Here is a 25,715-nt window from a genome sequence, read left to right as displayed (position 1 = left end):
TTCTCTCTCTCTGTAATAAAGTTAAAAAAATATTTAAAAAAAAGAATACTTCAAAAATTAGACTATATTAAAATTACAAATTTCCCTCATCAAGACATTACTAAAAGAATGAAAAGACAAAGAACAGAGTGGGAGAAGATTTTTTTTCAACATATGAAACTTACAAAGAGCTCATATGCAAGACAACCCCAATAAATCAATGAGACAAAATAATAAGCCAACTCAATAGAAAAATATGCAAGAGACTTATACAGGCACTTCTCAAAGGAAAATATACAAACAGCGAATAAACACATTAAAAGACATTTAACCTCAGTAGTCACAGAGAAATGCACTATATATTTATGTTTATATCTATGTATCTGTATCTATATCTATACAAAATAAAACAAAACAAAAAATCACAATGAGAAACTGCTTCTTACGACTAGAATGACTGCAATGAAAAAGACTGATAATATCAAGTGTTGAGAAGTATGTGGATAATTGGAACTCTCATACACTGTTAGTAGACAAATAATTTAATACTATCTAATAAACTTGGAAATAAGCATACCCTATGACCAGCAAAAACAATTTTGGATATATGTCCACCAAAATAAATGTACAAAAATATTTTTAGCAGTGTTATTTGTAATAGTGTAAGTTCAAAAAACAATGCAGTGTTCATCAACATTTGAGGGACTACAAATTGAATTATATAAAGACAATAGAATAAAAAATTGCCACTATAAACAACAATATGGAGACTATCAGAAACATAATGTGGAATAAAGGCAGCCACAAAAGAATCACATGCTGTATGATACCAAAAATTGGCAAAGCTAATTGCAGTTTTACAAGTCAAGCTAGTGGTTACCTTGATGGAGGTAGTGACTGAGCGGGCTTGGGAAGGACTTCTAAGGAGTTATTAATGCTGTTTCTTCAGGGGTGCCTGGGTGTCTCAGTGGGTTAAAGCCTCTGCGTTCAGCTTGGGTCATGATCCCGGGGTCCTGGGATTGAGCCCTGCACTGGGCTCTCTGCTCAGCAGGGATCCTGCTTCGTCCTCTCTCTCTGCCTGCCGCTCTGCCTAATTGTGATCTCTGTCTGTCAAATAAATTAAAAAATCCTTAAAAAAAATACTGTTTCTTCATCTGGTGCTGGATATATGGGTATGTTAACTTTGTGAAAATTCAGTGCTGTGAGTTTATGGTTTATTTACATTTCTGTATTACATTATACCTTAATAGAAAGTTCATTTTTTAAAAAGTCATTATCTTGTCTGTACATAATTCAAGTTTTGTGGAAGAAAGCTTGGTAATATCTACTAAAATTTTAAATACATTTATAGCCCTTAATGAAGCAATTTCATGTTTAGGATATTACCCTTCTAAAAGATTAGGACAGAGGCACAGAAATAAGTTCCTTGCCCCATTGGTCATTCCCTTTTACTGGCACACTGTCATTTCCAGTTGTCATTTCTTGGCGTCACATTCCTCTCATTTCCCCTGACCTATCTGGCACTTCTTGGTTTTCTTTGCTGGTTTCTGCCCCTCGTGCACCCCTCTGAATGTAAGAGGACCCCACAGCTCTGTCCTGTCCTCATGTCTTCTGTCTAAGCTCTTTCCCCATATGACCTCTTTCAGTCTAATCACTGTTAAGTGACATCTAGATGCCAGTGGGTCCCAATTTTTTTTATCTACTTCCTATCTCTCCCCTAAGTTCCAGGTTCATATAGCCAACATCCAACTTGCCATTTCTACTTGGCTATCTAATGAGCATAGCAGATTTAATATACTCAAAATGGCATTCTTCATACTTAGCTTGGTCAGATATAGTCTTGCCAGTCTTCTCCATCTCAGTAAATGGTATCTTCATCCTCTTAATTGTTTGGGACCCAGATCTAGGAGTTCTTCATTACACATTCTCTTCTCTTTTCTTTACGATCCATTCAATTTGTCACCAAGATTATTGTTGTCCTTGAATTTACTCACATCTCTTCATCCCCAGTGACATCAGTGGACTCATTAAATCCCAATTAGGCAATTTAAATAGGCCCGTAAATGGTTTCTCTAATTCAATTCTTCCTTTTCAAGAATTCCTGTTTTAGCCAAGGTACCCTTTTAAATCATAAAGCAGATCATTTCATTCCCTTCCTTGAGACCTTACATGGCTTCCCAGTGCTTTTAGATTAAAATCTAGACTCTTCCTCACAATGACCCACAAAGTTCTGTATTTTCCTGTTCCTGCCTTACAGGATATACCTCTTATTACTGACACCCCCCGCCCCTTGCCTTGCTCTCTGTACTTCAGTCATGCTGGCCTCCCTAGTGTTCCTCCTCCCAAGCCACTTCTGTTCCCTGCATCTTTGTATTTGCTTTTCCCTTTGCTCAGTATGCTCTCGCTCTGCAGATAGCTAGTTCATTCTCATCCTTTAATCCTCTGCTCGGATGTCTCCCATTCAGAGAATTCTCCCTTGACCACGCCAACACGGCCTCACCAGTTACTCGTCTCATCGCTTCATTTCCTTCACCCCATTTATCATGAACTGAATTGTTTTAAATATGTATCCACCTATAATTTGTAATCACTTTATTTATTTACACTTTTTCTTGCTCACTAAAATGTAAACTGAATGAGGGCAAGATCCAGATTTATTTGCCTTATTCACCAATATCTAATAGAGTTCCTGGAAATGGTAGACAATCAAAAAGTGTTTGCTGAATTGAGAAAGTTCCTCCCGGTCACTGCTCTCATCTGGTGGCAATTTTGCCCCCCAGGAGGTATTTGACAGTGACTAAAGACATTTTTTATTTTCACAACTGGGGGGAGGGGAGGTGGTGCTGCTGACATCTAGAGGGTAGAGACTGGGGTTGCTGTTAAGCATCCTGCAGAGCACAGGACAGCTCCCACAAAAAAGATTTATTTGACTGCCAGTAGTGCTGAGGTAGAAAAACTTGAGAGGGGAGGCAGTATCTGTCTCTTACTATCTGATGTCTGCTTGGAGACCCAAACTACGTGGAGTAATGGTTTAGCTTCAGATCTTCACTTTTTAAAAAATTGCTCACATCCAGCAGCTATCATGAGTGATCATAATTGACAATTTACTACCAACTAATTAGAATAGACAGGATTTCCCTAACTTACTCGGTTTGAGCAATTTCTTAATTTTTAGTTTTCTGCATAGTTTAGACTTGAGACATATTTCTAAAATATTTTAGGAGGTGTTTGCTTTGCGACTGCCCTTCTGCTTCTCTTCTCTGGTGGATAATTAGAAGGATTTATTCTCTGGAGATGTCAAGTAGGCACCTTTCTCATTACCTAAATTCACTTAGAGAAAAATAAATCAGGATCCAGATGAAAGTGCAGGAAGTGTCCAAGGGAGCTGTTTCAATCCAGAGAAAATAATTTCTACTGTGTATAATCAGAAAGATGCTAAAGAATTTGTTACCTCCTCTCTTTGTAATAACCTTCTTACACCCCCAAAACTGTGTTGAGGCAGAATTTATAACTTGCTTAATTTATAGGGCAAAGAAGAACCTTTACTCCCCAATATTTTTTTTTTCAATTAGTGCAGGCCAAGTTCTGGGGTCATGTCAGGTGGGGGATCCTATATTTCCCAGGATAGACTGAGGATACCAGTTTGAGTAGAAATAATGTTATCATCCATCTTTTAGAAGGCTCCAATGACAGAAAACAAAATAAGTGTCAGGGAATAGTACATTAATGAAAGTTGCTGCATAAAGAGAAGAAAAATACTAGAGAAGGTGGGAAATAAGCCCAGAATGGTGTTTCTTCAATTTAAAGCCATGGCTCTTGAGAATCGACATGTCATAGACAGACTCCTACAATATGTGAGTGTTACATTCCTCCCTGTCCTAAGCATGACCAGGGAGGAGAGAGGGCAACAGGCTCTATCTCAGGTAAAATTGTATTCAGAGCCCTTGTCTTAATCATTTCAGGCTGCTATCACAAAGTGCCATAGACTGGGTGACTTATAAACAACAGAAATTTATTTTTTACAGTCTGGAAGTGGGGAAGGCTGAGATCAAGTCACCATCATGGACAGCTTCCTGTGTGAGTCTCCTTTCTGGTTTATCGCCACAGCCTCTGTGCTCTGTCCTCAAATGGCACGAGGGACCACTATAGGGTCTCTTTTATAAGAACATTAATCCCATTCATGAGGGCTCCACCTTTATGACCTAAGCACCTCCCCAAAGCCCCACCTCCTATCACCATCATCCTTGGGGGTTAGAATTTCAACATATGAATTTTGGGGGTGGGGGGATACAAACATTCAGACCATAGCACTTGCCTACTCTTTTCTGCCTCCCCTACCAGTCAGTGTTTTCTAGGTTTACCATCCAAATAAACTACTAGAACTGAATCCTTGAGAATCAGGTTCTACTTCTGGGAAGACCCAGACTAAAACAGACACAGGGAAAAGTACACAAGAAGCCTGCCTCTCAGGCCAGTGGGCTATGGCACCAAAGACTGAGGAAAATAGATGGTGCCGCTCTTCTATGAGGCAAGAAAAAGTATGTTTGCACCAGAGAAGTCATAGAAAAGGGGAAGGTGTGGCATAAAGCTGTGCAGGGGTATAATAAAAAGAGAAGAGGAGGGAGCTAGAAGGATTGGGGAATCTAGAAAAACTGGGGGGGGGGAAACTATGCCAAATGGAGTGTATGTATAAAGTAGAAGGGTATGATAAGTTCAGTATAAACTCTCTCAGCTTCCCTGGTGGGATCTTCAGTAAACCTGACTTTGCTCACTGTGGAGCTCAATGGGAGTGGCTTCTGTTTGCAGGTCATCAGCGGTGCTGAGTGCTAGCTAATGGTGGATGTGACGTACACACAGCAATCACCTGTAGGCACAGCTGGACATCTCACTTATATTTTTATCATTTGCAGTACCTAGCTCAGGGCAAAGGCACACAGTTGCTTCAATGAACAATAAGAAAACATTCTTCCTGAACAACTGCATAAATAGATGTACTATTCCATCTTTTGATAGGCATATCGATTAATAATCAGTGATCATCATTTTCTGTGCTCACTGGTGGAAATTGTTTCAGCTTCAAAGCATACCTGTCACATTCATTTGTTTCCTTATTTGTTCTACCCCAGGTGAGTACACACACACACACACACACACACACACACACACGGAGGGACAGTATGCCACAGCTCTTCTAATACAGTTACTTGAACACTCACAGGAATCAGTTTTGGTGCAGCTCAGGAAAGCCCAGGAGAATAAAACTCATTGAATCATTCAACCAATATTTATAAGTTATTGGAGACACAAAGATGAAAAAATAAGGTCCTTGTCTTCAAAGAGGCCTCAGTCTGAATTATTGTCATTACTCTCTCTATAATAATACTTCCCCTTCAGTGGGAACCATTAGTAGGTCATTCCATGGAAAATGCCTACATCTCATTCAGTTCTGATCTTTGAGGATGGACTTGCTGTGCCATTAGTGTACCATGTTTTCTTTCTTTAAAGAGAACTCTGAAATGCATTTCTCTTTATCCTGGAAAGGTGGGAGTACATACCAGCTCATGTATTAATATCTTTCTCATTCACAGGCTTCCTTTGATATTCTCCCCAAAAAGCAAAGCAGAATTTCCAGACATATTGTTAAAAAAAAAAAAAACTTGAAAAACATACAGGTCCATTTATTTGGAAATCACACTCAATGTGTATTGATGGATATTATATATGTAAGGCAGTTACAGGTCAAAATGGACCTGAGCAGGGGTGGAGGAAGAGAGATGGAGACCGATAGGGGATAGAGATAATCTTGAAGTACAATGTGAGGACTTTGTGAAAATCTATAGGCTTTCTCTTTAAAAAGGTAATTTTACAATTTAATTTATTATTGGCTTCGGAGACTGTCAGTGTCATTCTTTGGAAATTGCCCATTTGAACATTTCAGAAAATCTGATGGATAAAATGAAAAGTAGAGAAGGGAAAATAGTAAAGAGGCTTAAGTTGTAAGTTACAAATCTAGTGATTCTGACTTTAACCTTCAAAGAGAAAGAAAAATAGTTTCTGGCTTGAAAAAGAACAATTATGCACTCTGCCTGTTTTCAAGCTCAATTCTTCCATAAGCCCTTAAAAGATAAATCCAACAATAAATCACCTTGGAAAATGGACTTGGAATGTGAGTGGGACTGTAATGTTTGTTTTTTGTTTCTTTCTACACTTGATTTGTGTTTAAAGAATTATTTGACTCCAACAAATGCATCTAATGAATTTCAAATTATATCTCACTAGTAGCCTAAAATATTTTAACCACTGTATTTAACACCTAGTTGTTTCTTTGAACAGCAAATATATGAAATATATTTAACATATATCTATATAAATATATGTAACATTTATATATTTCTGTATATAAAGGCAAACCAACGAGTATTAAAGCAAATACTTAGTTCTTCGCCACTTTGTGGGGAATGCCCAAAGTGGACTTCCTTTCCTTCTCTCTCTCTCTCTCTCTCTAATTTGATTCTTTTTAATGCCATTAAACACACACATACAGGACACTGCCCCTGACCTTGAAGGACTTTACATTCTCAATAAAGAGATAATATTTTATTTGCACATAACAAATGGAAAGCAATCTGAGACTCTTTGTGTTTGTTTTGTTTTTTAAATTAAGGACTATTGGAACTCAGGAAAGGGCCGGATCATTCTTGGTTATAGGAGTTTGTCAAAGATCAATGAATCCAATGCTCTTCTGGGAAATGAGTGCTGGCGGATGGTGAGATTGAAGTTGGGCATCAGCGAGATGCTTCAAAAAGGCACTAACCTGTGCTGACTGCAGAGGTGTGGGGGTTGGGGGCTGGGATTGTGGGACAGGTGAGGATGTGGTTGGTCAAAACAAGTCCAAAGACTGAAATATGATCAGAGAGGGAAGGTGAAGCCTGGTGACATAAGGACTTGAAGGAGTGACATGACAGAGCCATTTTCCGTGCTGTAACTGCAGCAAGTGGTAACTTGTGTGCTCAAAGTTCTTATTATGGTTTCTATTGACGTATGTGATTAAATCAGCAAAATCTCTTGTCTTGGATGAAAAGAAATCTGGCTTTCTCCAATTGAAAGAAAAACTTTCCTAAGGTTTAAATAGACACTGAGGTGAGAAATCCAGTCATTTTTTTCAGCTATGACAAAGTGATGAGTTATTTTTCTTAAACATCGTAATATGTATTAAATAATATGACATGATTTTCAGGCATCTTAAGTATATGAAGAGCCAGAATTTCCAGTCCTTCCATAGGAAACTAAAATGTGTATAGAAAAAGAATTTAAAAAAAAAAAATACAGGCCCAGACAAATGCTTTCTTCCTCTGCTCTTTTCTTTCCTCCTTCCTCCCTCCCTCCACCCTTCCCTTCCTCTCTCCCTCCCTCCCTTCATCCTTCCCTCCCCTCTCCTTTCTTTCTTCTAGAGAGAAGGAGAGGAGTAGGAGGAGAGGGAGAGAGAGAATCTTAAGCAGGCTGTGCACCTAGCATGGAGCCCCATGGGGCTCAATCTCACGACCCTGAGATCGTGACCTGAGCAGAAATCAAGAGCCAAATGCTTAACTGCCTGAGCCACCCAGGCAACTGTCTTCCTCTGCTTTCTAAGCTGACATAAAATTAATGAAACTTTGGCTAGGAATAGGAAATGTGCTGTATACAAGAGATTAATTAGGCTGTGTTGCAGAATCAGATGACTGACTTGAAGGTTCATGTTACCCAAACCAGTTTTGCTTGATTATACAGAAACTTGAAGGTGGAAAACTCAACTAAATAAACATGCAAGATATTTTAGAATTTCTCAGTATTTATTTTTATCTCAAGTTTCCCCTGTATATGAACTTAAGACCATTGCACCTTGTTAATTATTACCTTTAAATCTATATAAGATTTGTAACTTCATTTTTAAAAATACACTGCTTGGGGTGCCTGGGTGGCTCAGACAGTTAAGCATCTGCCTTCTGCTCAGGTCATGATCTCGGGGTCCTGGGATGGAGCAGCATGTCAGGCTCTCTGCTCAGTGGGGAGTCTGCTTCTCCGTCTCCCTCTGCCCCTCCCCCACTCATGCTCTTTCCCCCTCTCTTTCTCTCAGAATAAACAAATAAAATCTTAAAAAATGTATATACTGTTTATTTGTTAAAGGGAAATAACAAGAAGCATCATCCTCGAAGCCAGAAGTTGGCAAACTTCTTCCTAAAGTGCTAGATCATAAAGTTTTAGACTTACAACCACACTACTCCACTATTGTAGAGTCAACACAGCCACAGACAAAACAAAAAAATGAGCATGGCTGTGCTATAATAAAACTTTACACAACAGGTAGCTGTCCCAGAGGCATGGTTTGTCTACTCCTCATCTAAGTGATACTGCCACCATTAAAGGAATTGCTAAGCTTCTTCCAGATTGAACGCTGGGATAAGCCTTCCTATGGTAGTGTATAACTACTGCTGGCGTTGAGGTTGGTATATGGAAATGGGGCGATAGGAGTTATTGTGATACCTGCTATTTATCAAAAGATATTATGTACTCCTCTTCAACTTTTCATATTTTAATTTTTAATTCTGAACTATGTCACACGAGTAGACAAGTAAGAAAATAATGGAACAGACACCATTATACTTACCACACAGATTCAACAATAGTTAATGCCTTCACACTTGCTTGAGATCATTTTAAAAGAAATAAAATGTTACAGATAAAATTAAATGCTTATTCCAACCATATTCTCCCTTCTCCTATGTCAAAATGTTAATTCTTCCTTCGTAGTTAATCTGTCTTTTCTCTCTGGTTGCTTTTAGTATTTCCTTATTGTCTTTGATATTCTGTAATCTGTGGATTTGTATCTTTTATCAAATCAGAAAAACTATCAAGAAGTAGTTCTTTAAATGTAATATCATCTCCATTTTGTTTTCTCTCCTTCCGGAATTCCTATTTCAACATATATTGTATCTTATGTCCTCCATTTTTCTCACTTCTGTCATGTACTTTTTCTTTATCTTTCTGTGCAGCAATGGGGGTAATTTCCTTAGGTCAGATTTCCAGTTCACTAATTCCCTCTTAAATTGTCTAATTTTTATGTCAATTGAATTTTTAATTTCAAGGTTTTTTTTCATTTCTAAAGATACATATTTCTTTTCCAAATCTCCCATATATTTTTATAGTGTCATATTCTTTGAGATTTATTTCTATTCCATCTCTTTTTTTTTTGCTCTAATTATTTTGTTTTATAAAGTATTTTTTTTTATTATATTCTGTTTGACTGCAGGGAGAGAAGACTATATAATTTTCTTGTATGTCTTGTGTGCTCATTTTCCCTCATGGCTTATTACTTATTTGTGTGTGAGAGCTCATTATAGCAGAAAAGTGTTCTTTCTTTGTATGTTTTGTTTTGTTTTCCAGCTGGAGTTCTTGCATTTACAGAAATGTTGTTTGGGAATAGTTTTGTGTTTGTTTTTGCTGGGTGCTCCAGGAATTTCACCAACTGACATCAGTCTTCTTAATTTCTCAGATTAGGCATGTCCACACCCATGGAATATAAAAATTCAGTCTTAGCATTTTTCTTTTTTTTTTTTTTTAAGATTTTATTTATTTATTTGACAGACAGGTTACAAGTAGGCAGAGAGGCAGGCAGAGAGAGAAGGGAGGAAGCAGGCTCCCTGGGGAGCAGAGAGCCCGATGCGGGGCTCGATCCCAGGACGCTGGGATCATGACCTGAGCCAAAGGCAGCGGCTTTAACCCACTGAGCCACCCAGGTGCCCCAGCATTTTTATTTTTCATAGAATAGTTTTTTTTCCTCCTTCAAATCCCAGACAAAGACAGATTTCCTTATTGCTTTCTTGTGCTCACTGATAGAATTTTTCTATTTTTCTATTTTCCCCTTTCACTGAGAAGATAGCCCTTCCATTATCCAAGCTTTGTGACAGGGTGTGTTGCTTTAGCTCCCCCATCTTGCCTGAGCCCAAAGACATATCTTCTGTACCTCAGCAGGCTTTAAGGCACTTTTAGTTACACCTGAAGACTTCTATCTGGAGCAGTTTTCTTTTTGGTTGCTGGAATACTCGGTCCTGATTTTAGCAGTCTGATTTTCAGTATCCCTCTTGTTTCTGTCATCTTCTTGTTTTTGAACCCAGCTATGTAATTAAACATTATGTTATTGTATATGTGCATCATTTCTATATGCTTGTAATCCAACAATAGATCTCTGATTTACTTATTTTGTGATGTTGCTGGGATCACTCTTTAAATCATCATGGTATCAACCCAAATATTTGTATATTGCTGATATTTTTTTTAGTTACAAAGCTACTTGGGGGTCTTTTTAAAAGACATCCTAAAAAACATTTTTATTCTTAAATACAAATTACATGCTGTCTCAGAATTTGTCTATTTGAGTTGAGTCTGAACAAAAAATCTGTTAATTATTTAATAATAAAAGGATCATTTAAAAATTCTTGAGTTTAGATATTATTTCCCATGACTATAGAATATATAGTATTAATGGTGTTCTACATTCAACTCTAAAAAAACTAACAGATTTCACAATTTTCTCTAGATACATGATTGAAATGTTTATCATTATGCCCAAAGAAAGCCGGCACACTCCATGATCAAAGTTGTTTTGCAAGTATATTTAGAAATTAATGTTTGCATTATAGGAAAATGCATGGCATTACACATTCACAAATTGTACCCACACTGCCAAAAATCCAAACATTTAATGTGACTTGGAAACAGATTTTGAACATTATATCTATAATTGTGTTAATTCTGCCTCTAATAAGAATCAACATTGCAGTTAACTTTCTGCTTCTTATTAAGGTGCTTCTTTCCAGTGACTGGACCATATACTGTAGTCTAAAACTGGGAACACATGCAAAAGTTAAAGGCTTGTAGTTCTTAATATCCTCTCTTCCTTATCATCCTAAAAAATGGGATTTTTAGAAAATGCTTCTGAATTCAATTGTCCTCACATGATTGAGACTGTGCCTAGGGAGGCACCATGTGCTGAAACGCTGAGCCTACATGCATTTTGATGCTGGTGTCTTCCTGGAAAAGGTAACACCTCCTGCAAAGAATTTATACCATTTAATAAATATCACGAGTGTAAGCATTTAAAACTGGAAATTAAAAACTTATGTGATAGTTAGAGTCAGTTTGTTCATACATTTAGGCACTAATGCTTGTCTGATTATGGCATGGATACAGTAGACAAGCAATCTGGGTCAGTCAAGCCAACAGCTAGCTGGTGAACAGATTGACCCAATCCTCACTTGTTAGAATTTGTTTCCAACCCTTATCTCATCAGCTTCTACTTTTCTCCTGATCTCATCCTTTTGTGCTTTCTTGATTATTGGAAAATGTCCCTCGGAAATCTAGGTTTCAATCTGTTCTATATATTACAGAAAAAGGGGTAGCTCTTGCATTGTGCTTTCTTTAGTCATTGAGTGAGGGCCAATTTTTCCCCTTTGATCTAATTAGCCTTTTTCTTCTGTCACTGTAAGAGTGACTTTTCTTCTTTACTTCTTATAAAACTCACTCTGACTTGGGTGTGCATTGGGAAGAGAAGAAGTAGAGCAAAAGACCTCTGCAGTCTGGCTTAGGGCAAAATACTTTTTTTTTTTTTTTCTATGACTTCCAGTGAAATGTATCTTATCTGATACTATAAAGGTTTTCAAGCTCTACAATGCTAAGAGGTTACAAAGGTGAGTAACTTATCAATTTTAAATGCATTAGAGTTATTTCTCAATATTGCCTTTTCTGCTTTACAAGTGCTTCCTGATGCATTTCCTGCAGGTGAACTTTTCCATTTCTCTTTATAGCCCCAAACTCAAGCCATAGCTCTATCTCTATAAAAGATGGCACTGACCTATTTCCCTTTTTGCATACAAACAGGTTTGAGTTTGGCCTTAACATAAAGAGTAGGTAATAAACTGTGCTGTAAGCTGGATATTTTAAAGTAGTCTATAAAATAGGTTATTTACCAAATAGTGATGGATAGCTATACAATGACCTCACCAAACTATCAGCATCTATATTTAGATGTAGTTATCTAACAGCTCCTAAGTCCTGAGAAGTACATAGCACAATTAAACTTAGCAAGATCACTAGATATATATAAATGTATATGTCACTTTTCCTATTAAGAGGGAATTTCAATGCAAAGATCAAAAGGTTGTTTCTTATTCATCACAGATTTCTTCTAGTCATCTTCCTTCCAAGGTTGGCAAAGTCACCCACAATAGTGGTTACACCTTTTCAAATGTGCAACTTGTAAATCGAAGGAGACAAAATGGATCGTGAATATTTGAAACCAGTGAAAACTGCAACGCAAGGAAAGTCACTTGAAAATTAAATAAGAAGAATAAAAATGACATACATGGATACGGGCATTCTGGACACTTGAGTTTATGCTTTTCCAAACCCAGAAAGAGATTGTGTCAGACTAGAATCCCATTCAACATTTAATCAAGGAAGAACTAACCACAGGGAAATGAAAATGTCTTCATTGTTGCTTGCAGCTCTAGAGGAAGTGTTTGGATTATAACTGTCCACAGAAAGACACACCATTTAGCAAGTGTTATCAGTGGTGGGATATCTGGGGAGCAGGACAATATATCTTCAATGAGAGAATTTCATTAAGAGGAAAATATTAACCTTGAAAATATAATTTATGGCTTTCAAAAAATATTAAGCCCACTTTAACTCTTACACTGGATTATAGGTAGGACATATTTTTCTGAGCCTCATCCAAGCCTAGTCTTTTTTTTTTTTTTTAACTAATCATGTTTCAGAGTGTCAATGCAATATTTCCTACACATTTAAAATGAAACTTGAGGTAGTGGTCATATTGTTTTTAAGAGTTATTTATTCATTTCTTTTGGAGAGAAGGAGAGAGTGTGTGCATGAGTGGGTAGAGAGGTAGAAGGAGAGGAGAGAGAGAATCAAGCAGGCTCCCTGCTGAGCACAGAGTCAGGTGTGGAGCTCTATCCCTGGACCCTGAGATCATGACCTGAGCTGAAACTAAGAGTCAGATGCTTAACCAACCGAGCTACCCAGGCACCCCAGTAGCTATATTTTTTGATGTATGGGCATGAGCATATCTTATCTATTTTTTTAACATGTCACTTTTAGCACAATATGAAAGGCACATACACAATAGATGGTCAATAAGTACTTTGTGATCATTTGTGTCACAGAACAAATTAATGTTAAAACTGGGCATTCCATGTCCCAGTTCAGGATTTTTGTTAGATTATGAGACCACCAATTAACATAATTTGATTGTGAAAAAGCAAATTGTGTTAATGTAGAGTTTATAGGAGCATTTTGTGTCTTAATATTTAGTAAAACCTTTTAAAACCTAAAAATCAACCATCTTTTGACTAGAAATAAATGTAGCTCTAAATAATCTTGGTGTTAGCATTCAGATGATAAATTTTTACACAGACTTTTTTCATGACTTATTTTAATGAACCAGTCTTACTGGCTAGGCATGCTGGAGCATTCTAACACCCATGGTTATTGTTGTTTTCTCAATGAACTCTGAAATATGAGTATTGAATTGGTTATGGTGGAATGCAAGGGATAGGGCTTTTAGTCAAAGACAATGATTTATATATAATCAGGGGCAAGATCAAGGTAAGAAATATTTTCCAGCATTAGCTACTATAACTGCATTGAAACCTTCAGGAATACTTGACATGTATGAATCAACAATCATTATACGTCCACAGTATCATTTAAAACAAAAATAAGCTCGTATCACTCCCCTGAATGAAATCCTCTGATGGTTTTCCAAAGGACTTAGTATAAATTCCATACTGCTGGCCGTGGCCACGTAGATTCTGAGTGATGTAACTGAGTTTCGGCCTTCACCTGTGAGCATCCTTCTCTGCTCTCCGGAGGCCTTGGCCATTTGCTCTTCAAACTTGCCACACTCTTGTCAGCTTAGGACTTTACACTTGCTCGTCCTTGGCCTAGAATTCTCTTCCTGCGCGTCCTGCCTTGTCCCTATCCCTTAGGTATCAGCTTGAATGCTACTTGCCCAGACATCCCTTCCCAAACTACCTAATATGAACACGTATTCGCACATGCACGCACACCTCCGTATGCACACACCCGCCTCTATTGCATTACTGGGTTTTATCGTGGTACTTGCATTTTTCAGAGACTACCTGTGCTTTCTCTAATATGCCACCTGTGGCAGCTGCCTCTGGGGCCACATGTCACATATCCTGGGCCCGCCTTGATTTCAACAGCAGTGGTGATAGACAATTTCCTGCAAGCTTAGGTTTACCTTCCTACAGTGGCCCACTCAGCACCCTCCACTTATTTTTTTTTACTTTTCTGCTGTCTCTGGTCACACAGGTGCCTGCTCTGCCACAGTACAAGCACAGCCAATGGGAGGTGGGAATCAGTGAATAAATGCTCCAGTCTCCTCCCAGTCTCCAGGTGAGCCAAGCTTTCCAAAGAGATTTCAACAGAAATCAATCCCCTGCTCCCACAGCAGCAACCAGACTACTGGCTGTTTCTATTTTCTCATCTCACAATCTCTTCTTCAACCCTGTTTCCTGGGATCACCTCCTAATTTACCACTAGTAATCAGTACTCAAGACTTTGCCTCATGCCCTGTTACCAGGAAAACCTTAATTAAGACATCTCCTGGAGGAGATAAGATCCTTAGAACAAAAAGCTTTATTTTCTTTGTATTTTGCTTTATTTACAATACCTAACAGGGATTGTAATGTGGTGAATGCTATATGTATGCTTACTTAAAGAACTATAGGCAACAGTAGATGTTATGGATGAGTTTAGGGAGAAAATAGTATTCAAAAGAAAGGGATGATCAGAGGGGGAAAAATGCAGAAAGTATAGAGTGGTACAAGCGTGAATAATACCAATCAAATGCAGAGAAGATGTAAAATATGCATCTAAATTGCTGGAAAGTTCTAAGACATTCAATCATATACAAGAAGATTTAGTATTAGAAAACTCTAGTAATCCTCTGTGGTGTTGATCATCTTGTCAAAGAAGTCAAATGGTGTGATTGTTTTAACCATTTGAGTACTGAACATTTCATTTTTTGGAATTTCAAAGCTTGATTCCTGTGATAAAAGGATGATGTTAAGCCCAAATATTTAATTTGCTAATTAGGCCTGTTTGAAAAACAGAAGTGCAAAGACTTTTCCTTACAGCTATGCCAAAGTAACCGGTACCGGACTTGTCTTGCCGTGAACAATGAGACAGTATACATGGGGCACGTGTTCTCAGTAACTGGACACAGGGACCACAAGATTGTGAACTTTGAGAGAAGGAAAACACATAAGTTGAGCCCAATATTTGCTATGGTTTTCTGTCTGGAGACACTTACCAGCTGGCATAGGCCCCTGGAGGTAAAGCACAGAGGGCAGGTTTTCTTAGAAAAGGCTGAGTTCGATTAAGGGTGGCTGAAGTGACAGGAACGAGCAGGAAAGGGTACCTGAGAGGAGGACCTGCATGGAGAAGGGTAGCCAGAGAAGCTCCTACGAAAGATCACAGAATACCTGAGATACCAGTTTAAACCCTGGAAAGGCCAAACCTTATAGGCATGCACCACACGCTAGAGTAAGAGCCACAACTTAGGACTAGGGTAAAAACAAAATAATCCAAACTAACAAAAAAATAACATCGAAGTTGATTGGCTTAAATGAATCCACAAGTAATTTAATTGGTTGCTAGAATAAAACTCAACACTTTTTAAAGGAAGACAGCATAATCTGGACTCCCTACGTTGTGTTATACATAACGTCCCACATCCAATAAAAAAGTAGTATTTTAAAAATAAATTTTGCTGATAAAACTCTAACTAGACATATTAAGAGAAAGAGAGAAACCCAAGTTATCAATAGCAGGAATCAAACAGGAGGCATCTTATAGGTCCCACTGACAGTAGAGAGATTTATTGGGGAACTTTATAAACAACTCTACGCTAATATATTTAACCACTTACATAAATGAAAAAAAATTCTTTTCTTTTGAAAAAATTACTTAAGTAACACAACTTACAAAGATGGACACAAGAAGAAACAAAGTCAAAATTATTTCTACAATAGTACTAGAAACTTCTTTGCCTTTTCTGCTTTTAGTCTCTCACAAGTGGACTTTTCCATAGGCTACATAATGCATGATATTGCAATAGACTGAATGTAGCTGATGTGTGAACAAGAGGCATTCTATTAAGGTATATGTTAAAGAGACTAGTGAAAATATAAATGGTGCCTCTCTCCCCACAAAATTTTTTGGAAAGTATTTTTCATAAAAATATGTTATTTTTTTAAAAATTTTTTATTTACTTATTTGACAGACAGATCACAGGTAGGCAGAGAGGCAGGCAGAGAGAGAGGAGGAAGCAGGCTCCCCGCTGAGCAGAGAGCCCGATGTGGGGCTTGATCCCAAGACGCTGGGATCATGACCCGAGCCGAAGGCAGAGGCTTAAACCACTGAGCCACCCAGGCGCCCCCATAAAAATATGTTATTATAATTTACTATTTTTGAATAAATTGATAAATAAATATTTTGTTTTAATTTTTAATATATATATCCCACATAAAAGCCTTTTGGGGACTCAGTGATTTTAAAAATTCAAACAGATTTTGAAGGCAAAATGTTTGCAAACCACCAACTCAATAAATCTGATGTAAGCTTTCAGACAATAGAGGTATAAGAAAACTTTCCAATTTGTTCTTTGAGGTCACACAACACTGATACCAAAACCTAATAAGTAACAAGAAGTCTATAAACTAATATCCCTATGAACACACATGTAATAACCTTTGTAAAATATCTACAAATTAAATACAGTAAAAATTTAAAATGATAGTACATAATGATCCAGTGGACTTTATTATTATTATTCCAGGAATGCGAGGTTGGTTTAACAGTTGAAAATCAATCAATGTAATTTGCCACACTCACAGAAAAATATGGCTATAAAACATATGATCATCTCAATAAATATGGAAGAAGATATTTTATAAAATTCAACATCCATTCCTAATAAAAGCTCTTAGAAAACTGGGAGTTGAAAGGAACTTCATCAATCTGATTAAAGTTATCCACAAAAAACCCTACAATTAACATTATATGCAATGATAAAATAATTGACCTTTTTTACCTTAGGATTCAGCATTGTACTGGAGGTCTTAGCATGTTTAATAGACTAAAAGAAAGAAACAACCAAAAATAGTACCATAGTACTCTGTTATTAGTTTATTAGTTGCCTATTGGTGGATTACCATTGAGTTCCTCCCCAGAAATTGAAGAGCACTTTCCCATCTAAGTTTATGTTCCTGCTCAGAAAGCAGTCTACTTCCAATGACTGGATGGTGTGATAGGACAAGACCTGTCCCCATATTTCCATTTGGAACAACTTTTTGCACACAGTTCTCATCTCAGAGCAGTTTCAAGGCCACCAGTTTAAGCAAATCCTAAAATGAAATTTTGAAGCTGGGCCACCCACTAGCAGACTGATCATGAATAGCCCATTACAATCATAGATGAAGTATAGATGTACCTTGGCCAGCTGCCACAGTGCAATTCTACTTCTACTGGCTGTGATTGTGATGTGATACTTTTAGAAAGGAATGCACTGGGTAGGGAGCAGGGGTATAATATTTTAGGCCTTTGAGAGGCTGGAGGGAAGTAGTAATTATAAGGACAATAGGGTTTGATGGATGTTGCTGTGGACTATTGATGCACTGCCGAAAGAGAATGAATGGTTGAATGTGATTAATCACTAATTTAAAAAACAGAAGGCCTACTTGGAAGCATGCAAAAAGACTTTTATTTACTGTACCAGAGATCAGAAGTGCTGAGGAATAGGTTAGGACTGAATCACAGAGAACATTGACTTCTCAACCTAGACAGAACTGTTTTGTTAAGCTCGTGGAATTATTGTTGAGGAGTGGAACACTGAGAATTGCAATAGAACATTCAGTCCCAACACCTTGGAATCACCTTGGATTCCTAGGTTCTGCAGACCCTCTGGGCCAACAAAAAGGGACTTACCCCCTTATTAAAGGTTGGTGCCCTGTATTTGGCTTCCAGGCAATGCAAAAACCCCTCTTTTGCAAGACAAGATGCATTGCTTCCTATTTCCTCCAATTATTTCCCATCATCCCTCCTGGCTCAGAGACTAGTAAGTAGGATTCTTGACCACATAAGCCAGCTAAGAAAATGATGAGTCCACTAAGAAAGGAAGGAGACAATATACCAAAGGGACTGCAACATTTAACCCATATGTGTCAGCATGAACAGGGAGAGTATGAATAGGACTGGATCCTGAATGTGCTAGATCAAGGGAGATAGAACATAAAGTTTGAAAAAGAAGAGCTTATTTGCATGGGAGCACTATCTCCTGATACGGTATTTGACATATCGGCAAGATCCTAGGAGACAGTGCTATTATAGAGACAGTGCTCTTAGAAGCTTTTAGAAAGTGATGTAGTACATTTGGTAATGTAGAAATTCCAGAACTACATTGGCAGATAATGGGGAAGTAATCAAAAGACTTAGAGAAGTAGGCATGCTAGAATGGAAATACACTATTTCAGGTCATGAAGCTACCAGCTGTCTGCTAGATCAGAGGAAGACACTTCATTTACCGAAAGAGATACCAGAAACTTTGAGACAGTGGTAGCTACTCTGTCGGCCCAGCTAAACAAGGAAATAATGTCACAGAAATAGAGTTCCTGATATCAGCAGGTAACATAAGATTCAAAGATAATAAAGCCAAGGTAGTGGCATTTAAATTTCAGAAACAAAATGGGCATAATTATTGTATTTAATAGAATATGGCGCCCCCAAAGAGTGAGATAGATAACCAGGCAATGAGGATATTGCTCAAACCTATACCTGTACTATCCAGTACAATAGCCACTAGTCACATGTGGCTATTTGAATTTAAATCAGTTAAACTTAAATAAAATAAAAAATTCCATTCCTCGGGTCACTAGCCACATTTCAAGTATCAATGACTGCATGTGGTTACCAAGCTATACTGGACAGTGTAGATATAAAACATTTTTTTTAAAGATTTTATTCATTTATTTGACAGACAGAGGTCACAAGTAGGCAGAGAGGCAGGCACAGAAAGAGAGGGGGGAGGAAGCAAGCTCCCTGCTGAGCAGAGAGCCCGATGCGGGGCTCAATCCCAGGACCCTGAGATCATGACCTGAGCCGAAGGCAGAGGCTTAACCCACTAAGCCACCCAGGTGCCCCGATATAAAACATTTTTAACAGCTAAGAATCTAAAATTCCTTTTCTGATCTTAGCCAGCATTAGATCCAGGTTCTACAGAATAAAGGAGATTAAAGTCTCTAGAAGGAAGGGCCCAGCAACATCAAAACAATGTACAACATCACGATTTTCCTAAACCTTCCCCAAAGGAATATTGTAGCCATCTCTTCAGGTAACTGAATTAGGGAAAGGGGGATGATCACACATTCCTGACATTTTGAGGGTTATGAGATACAGAGTCTAAGTTAATAGTGATAACCTGGACTCGAAGCATTATCAGAATCCTTCTGTTATAGTGAGGGCATGGCGGTGAGAACTGGGAGTCTTGATCAAGGCCTGGGTCACAGTGGATCTACTGGGTCCACAGGCTTCAGTCCTAACCTGTTTAATTGAAATAAAGACATTTGGCAGTTGCCTGAACACATTGATTCCTTGGTTTTGAGTATGAGCTATAGTAGTGCAAGGGGCCAAGAGGAAATGACTGAAGCTGCCACTTGACCAAAATAGTAAATAAAAAAATATTGTATTGCAGGGGTAATGGCAGACATCAGCGTCATATTAAAGACTTAAGGAATTCAGGGGCATGCAGTAGTCTCATTATACTTCCATTTAACTCAGCAATGTTGCCCTTCCCAAATCAGATGAATCCTGGAGGATGATAGTGGATTAAACAAACTTAACCAAGTAACCAATTGCAGGGGCTGTACTAGATGAAAGTATTTTCTAGAAAAGGTTAATATGGACTCATGTACATTTCATGGAGCCATTGATCTGGCAAATACATATTTTTCCATTCCTATCAGGAGGAAGATCAGAAACAGTTGCATTCATGTAGGGTGGACAACAGTATTCTTCACAGTCTTTCTCCAGGGCTATTTTAACTCTTCTGCCATCTGTTATATAGTACTAAAGATTCTGGACCATCTGGACTTTCTGCAGAATATCACATTGATTTACTATGTGGGTGATATCACATTAATCAGACCAGATGAACAAGAAGTGGCCCGTATATTTAGGCCATGGTAATTCCCATGTGCTGCAAAGGATTGATGATAAAACTTATATGATTTCAAGTGACCATCATATTAATGACATTTTTAGGGTTTCTGTGGTCTGTGATATACCATGGCATTCTTTCCAAAGTAGAGAACAAATTATTGCATCTTGTCTCTACCACCACTAAGAAGAAAGCATGGCACCTAGGAGTCCTCTCTGATTTCTGGAGGCAGCATATTCTATACTTGAGAATGTTCCTCCAACTCATCTTCCAAGTGATTTCGAAGACTAGTAGCTTTGAGTGGGGTTCACAGAAAAAAAAAAGAAAAAGATTCCTGCAGTAGGTGCAGCCTGCAGTACAAGCAAATCATATAGTACTGGAGTTATCTGTGCTGGGAATAAACATCATGAAGAGTTTATGGCAAGACCCCAAATGAGAATCACAATGTAGACACTTATGTGTCCAAAGTCAACCCATCTATAGTAGGTAATTGATACCATTACAAAGATAGTTGTTCACATAGTATTGATTGGGGTTTGCTAGAGATTGAACACTTGATCATGAAATATTAAGTGTCTACACAGTCAGAACTACCTACCCTATGCTGGGTTCTCTCAGAACCTCCAAGTTATTAAGTCAGGCAGATCCAACAGTAATCCATTAGAGAGGCAAGTGGAACATCAGCATTGAGCATAGGTAGGATCAGAGAGCACATACAAGCTGCACAAATAATTGGGACAATTCATGATGTCATATTATCATTTCTCCCCCTGCTCACGCTTGTATCTATTTTAGGGATTCCTTTTGATCAGCAGACAAATGAGGAAAAATACCAAGCTTTGTTGGCAGGTAGATCAGCTTGGTATGTAGATGCAAACCAAAGGTTTGAACAACAGCTGAACTACAGCTCCATTCAAGACAAGGGGAGAACAGCAATAAGGGGAAATCTTCCCAGTAGGCAAAGCTTGGGTAGTTAATCTGGCTAACTACTTTGTGAGGAAGGAGAAGGGGCCCAAGGTAAGAATATATATAAACTGGTGGGCCAACACGAATGTCTTGTTAGGTTTGTCAATTGCTGGAAACTAGAAAGACTGAAAACTGCAGATAAGAAAGTCTGGAAAAGAGGCTTGTGTATAGACTTGTGAAAATGGACATAAAGTATAAAGATCTTTGTGTCAACTGCTTGAGTCCCCACTTATCAAGGCCAATCTAGCCACTGCTGCTATAGAATATCCAGTTTTCAGCCACAGAAACCAATATTGAGCCTCTGACATAACACTATCTCTTGAGAAGATGAAACAGCCACTTGGTAGCAAGTTGATATTCCTAGGTTTGCCCTTCCTGCACGCAGGCCCTCAGCCAGCACCAGTATCCAAAGGGTTACAACTGTTATTCTTTATTATATGAAGTCAGTGGATCCCAGCTCTGCAAGAGGTAGGCTACACATTGTGCTGAAATACGCACACCCTGATAAGACTTTTACATGGAAATCTCCATTTCAGAGGCTGTTTCCTGAGGAACATGATCTATAAAATGCCCCCCAAATACTTTAAGATGATAAAAAATCTAAATATAAATGCTAAAACTCTATCATTTCTTAAAAAGCTAAAAGCATAAAATATTTCTGTGACTGTTGGGTAGACAAAGTAGAACAGAGGCACTAACCGTACAAAAAGGTAAGCCAGGAAAGACTGGGTGGCTCAGTCAAGTCAGCCTCTGGCTCTTGATTTCAGTTCAGGTCATGATCTCAGGGTTGTGAGACAAGTCTCAAGTTGGGCTCTGAATTCAGCATGGAATCTGCTTAAGATTCTCTCTTTTCCCTCTGTCTTCGGCTCAGTTCATGATCTCAGGGTCCTGGGTTCGAGCCCAACATGGGGCTCTCTGCTCGGCAGGGAGCCTGCTTCCCTTCTTCTCTCTCTGTCTGCCTTTGTTCCTACTTGTGATCTCTGTCTATCAAATAAATAAAATAAAAATCTTTAAGAAAAAAAAATTCTCTTTTTTTTCCTCTCCCTATTCCCCTCACCCTGCTCTCTCTCTCTCTCTTTCTAATATATATATATATATACACACACACACACACACATATATATATGTATATGTATATATACATATATATATATATTTTTTTTTTTTAAAGAAAATGTAAGCCTAAGACTTGGAGAATATCCCTGCAATGCAGGTATCTAAAAAATGGCTTATATCCAGAATATATAAATCTGGACTGTATAACAAACCCTTAATAAGTCAATAATAAAAAGAAAAACAACCCATTAATAAAATCGACAAAAATCTATAAAATATACTTCCCCAAAGGATGTATACAAATGACAATTAAGAAGATGCTCAATATCTTTAATATCAGGGAAATATAAATTAAAACCACAATGTGATGCCACTTCACATCCTCTAGAATGCCTAAAATACTATAACTGTCTGAAAGCAGCAAGTGTTGACAAAGATGTGGAGCAGCTGGAACTCTCATACACTGCTCATGAAACTATAAAATGGTGCAGTCATGTTGCAAACCGACAATTTTTAACAAAACTTTATGGATCCAAGAATTCTACTCCTATGTATTTAATACAAGAAATGAGTTCATATATACATATATATATGGACACACACACATATATATATGGACACACATATATATGTATATAGTCCATATACATATATGTATATATAGTCCACATATATATATAAAATATGAAAATGGATAAACAAATTTTGGTATATTCCTAGACAGAATACTAATTTGCAATAAAAATGGAAGAATAAACTTAAGATGCATGCAACATGGATAAAAATCAAATCATCATGGTAAACAAAAAAAGACAGACATAAAAGAAAATATATATGACTCTGCTTATATGAAGTCCTAGAAAAGTAAAATATATTGTATAATAGCAAAAATAAAGACACTGCTTATTTTTGGATGGTGAATATTTACAGGATGGGAACATAAGGGAATGGGAACATAATGGAATTTTTTAGGGTTCCATATGTTTATTGGGGTGATATTTGTCAAAAATTACTGAACTATACACTTAAAATAGGTGCATGTCATACCTCAGTTTTAACAGATTTAAAAAAACTGAAAAATGTGGCAACTTTCCAGAATGCTCGGTGAGACGTGGAGGAGCGGCGGCTACCCGAGCTGCGCCCAGCAACACGCTCCTTCCCTCTCCCCGACATTGGCCTCGGCCCTCTCACTGGCTGTAGAAAATGGTGAAAGAAACCACTTATTATGATGTTTTGGGGGTCAAACCCAATGCCACCCAAGAGGAACTGAAAAAGGCCTACAGGAAACTGGCCTTGAAGTACCACTCTGATAAGAATCCAAATGAAGGAGAGAAGTTTAAACAGATTTCTCAAGCTTATGAAGTCTCTCTGATGCAAAGGAAAGGGAATTATATGACAAAGGAGGTGAACAGGCCATTAAAGAAAGTGGAGCTGGTGGTGGTTTTGGCGTCCCCATGGACATCTTTGATATATTTTTTGGAGGAGGAGGAAGAATGCAGAGAGAAAGGAGAGGTAAAAATGTTGTACATCAGCTCTCAGTAACCTTAGAAGATTTATATAATGGTGCAACAAGAAAACCAGCTCTGCAGAAGAATGTGATTTGTGATAAATGTGAAGGCTGAGGTGGTAAGAAAGGAGCAGTTGAGTGTTATCCCAATTGCCGAGGTACTGGAATGCAAATAAGAATTCATCAGATAGGACCTGGAATGGTTCGGCAAATTCATTCTGTGTGTATGGAGTGCCAGGGCCATAGGGAACTGATCAGTCCTAAAGATAGATGTAAAAGCTGCAATGGAAGGAAGATAGTTCCAGAGAAGAAGATTCTAGAAGTTCATATTGACAAAGGCATGAAAGATGGCCAGAAGATAACATTCCATGGTAAAGGAGACCAAGAACCAGGACTGGAACCAGGAGATATTATCATTGTTTTAGATCAGAAGGACCATGCTGTTTTTGCTCAGTGAGGAGAAGACATTTTCATGTGTATGGACATATAGCTAGTTGAAGCACTGTGCGGTTTTCAAAAGCCAATATCTACTGTTAACAACCAAACCATTGTCATCACCTCTCATCCAGGTCAAATTGTCAAGCATGGAGATATCAGGTGTGTGCTTGATATCTCACACACTTCATGAGTGTGTGAGAAGTGTGCCACACTTCTCATGCCAATTTATCATAGACCATATGAGAAGGATCGCTTCATCATCAAATTTAAGGTAAACTTTCCTGAGAATGGCTTTCTCTCTCCTGATAAACTCTCTTTGCTGGAAAAACTGCTACCTGAGAGGAAGAAAGTAGAAGAGACTGATGAAGTGGACCAGGTAGAACTGGTGGACTTTGATCCAAATCAGGAAAGACGGCGCCATTACAATGGGAAAGCATATGAGGATGATGAACATCACCCCAGGAGTGGTCAGACCTCTTAATGGGGCCAGTGAATAACACTGCTGGCATTTTATGTGCAGTAGTGAATGAGTGAAGGACTATAATCATAGCTCACTACTTGCTATTGTTTTTGTTTTAATATTCAACTATAGTAGTGTTTTAAAAGTTAAATGAAGAATAAACTCAAATATAAAAGCTCTGACTTTGCCCTGTATGTATGATGACTTCAGTGTGGAAGATAAGTTTAGTATTTGTAAAAACTAGTCTCAAAAAAAATCTCCCCTAGCATTTGTTAGGCCATTCCTTGTAATTAATTTCAGTTCTATGCATATGAAACAGCTCAGACTGAAATGCTAGGTGTATGTATTGACTTCAGTGTATGACCCTTAATTGTTAAGCTAGGAAGTTAAAACTTGTATTTAATTGGCAATCAAAGAATTTGTAGAGAAGTGTTGGTCTATAGTTATGTTAAGTGGGATTCATTGTGATGTCTCTGCCTTTATTGCCTCAACTGTTACTTGAAGATGGCATGCTATGTAATTTGGCCTGTGGTATCAGTGATAGAAAGGATACCTCTTTAAAGAAGGGGTTTATCATATTCTGTTGCTTGAGGGCTTGTACTTGTGGAATTGCATTCCCTTCTGTGCCATCTTTTTTTTCCTTTAAAAAAAAAAAAAAATATATATATATATATATATATATATATATATATATATATATCAGTCCTGGTTATACTTTTTTTCCTTCTCTTTGGACCATGATAAGCTTCATTCAGAGTAGTGGCTTTGGGAGTAGGGTAACAGAGTGAAGAGACATTTACGTGGGGAAGTTAATTTGCCTGTATGAGATAGGAAGGTTTGTTTTTTTTTTAAGGTATGTTACAGGCTTACTTTAAATAACTTACGCTCCGAAGTGACTGTAATTTAATGTTGGTAGTATAGCAAATTATGATGAATAGCTTTAATTGTATGTTTAAAAGTCATGTTCACAAGCTTAAATCTGGTTATCAGAATTAAGCAATTGGAATGTATGAATG

General features: G+C 37.8%; 1 pseudogene across 1 annotated transcript; it reads left to right on the top strand.

Moving 5' to 3' along the window:
• Nucleotides 1–23,497: 23,497 nt before the first annotated feature.
• On the top strand, nt 23,498–24,720 carry LOC308339782 (dnaJ homolog subfamily A member 1-like; annotated as a pseudogene). Its single transcript has one exon. The product of its transcript is annotated as a dnaJ homolog subfamily A member 1-like (transcript).
• The last annotated feature ends 995 nt before the right edge of the window (nt 24,721–25,715 follow it).

Source organism: Martes martes (genome assembly GCF_963455335.1).
Source record: "Martes martes genome assembly, chromosome: 3".
Classification (NCBI taxonomy): Eukaryota; Metazoa; Chordata; class Mammalia; order Carnivora; family Mustelidae; genus Martes; species Martes martes.
Note: the sequence above shows the minus strand (reverse complement) of the source record. Positions and strands in the feature narration are given on the sequence as shown.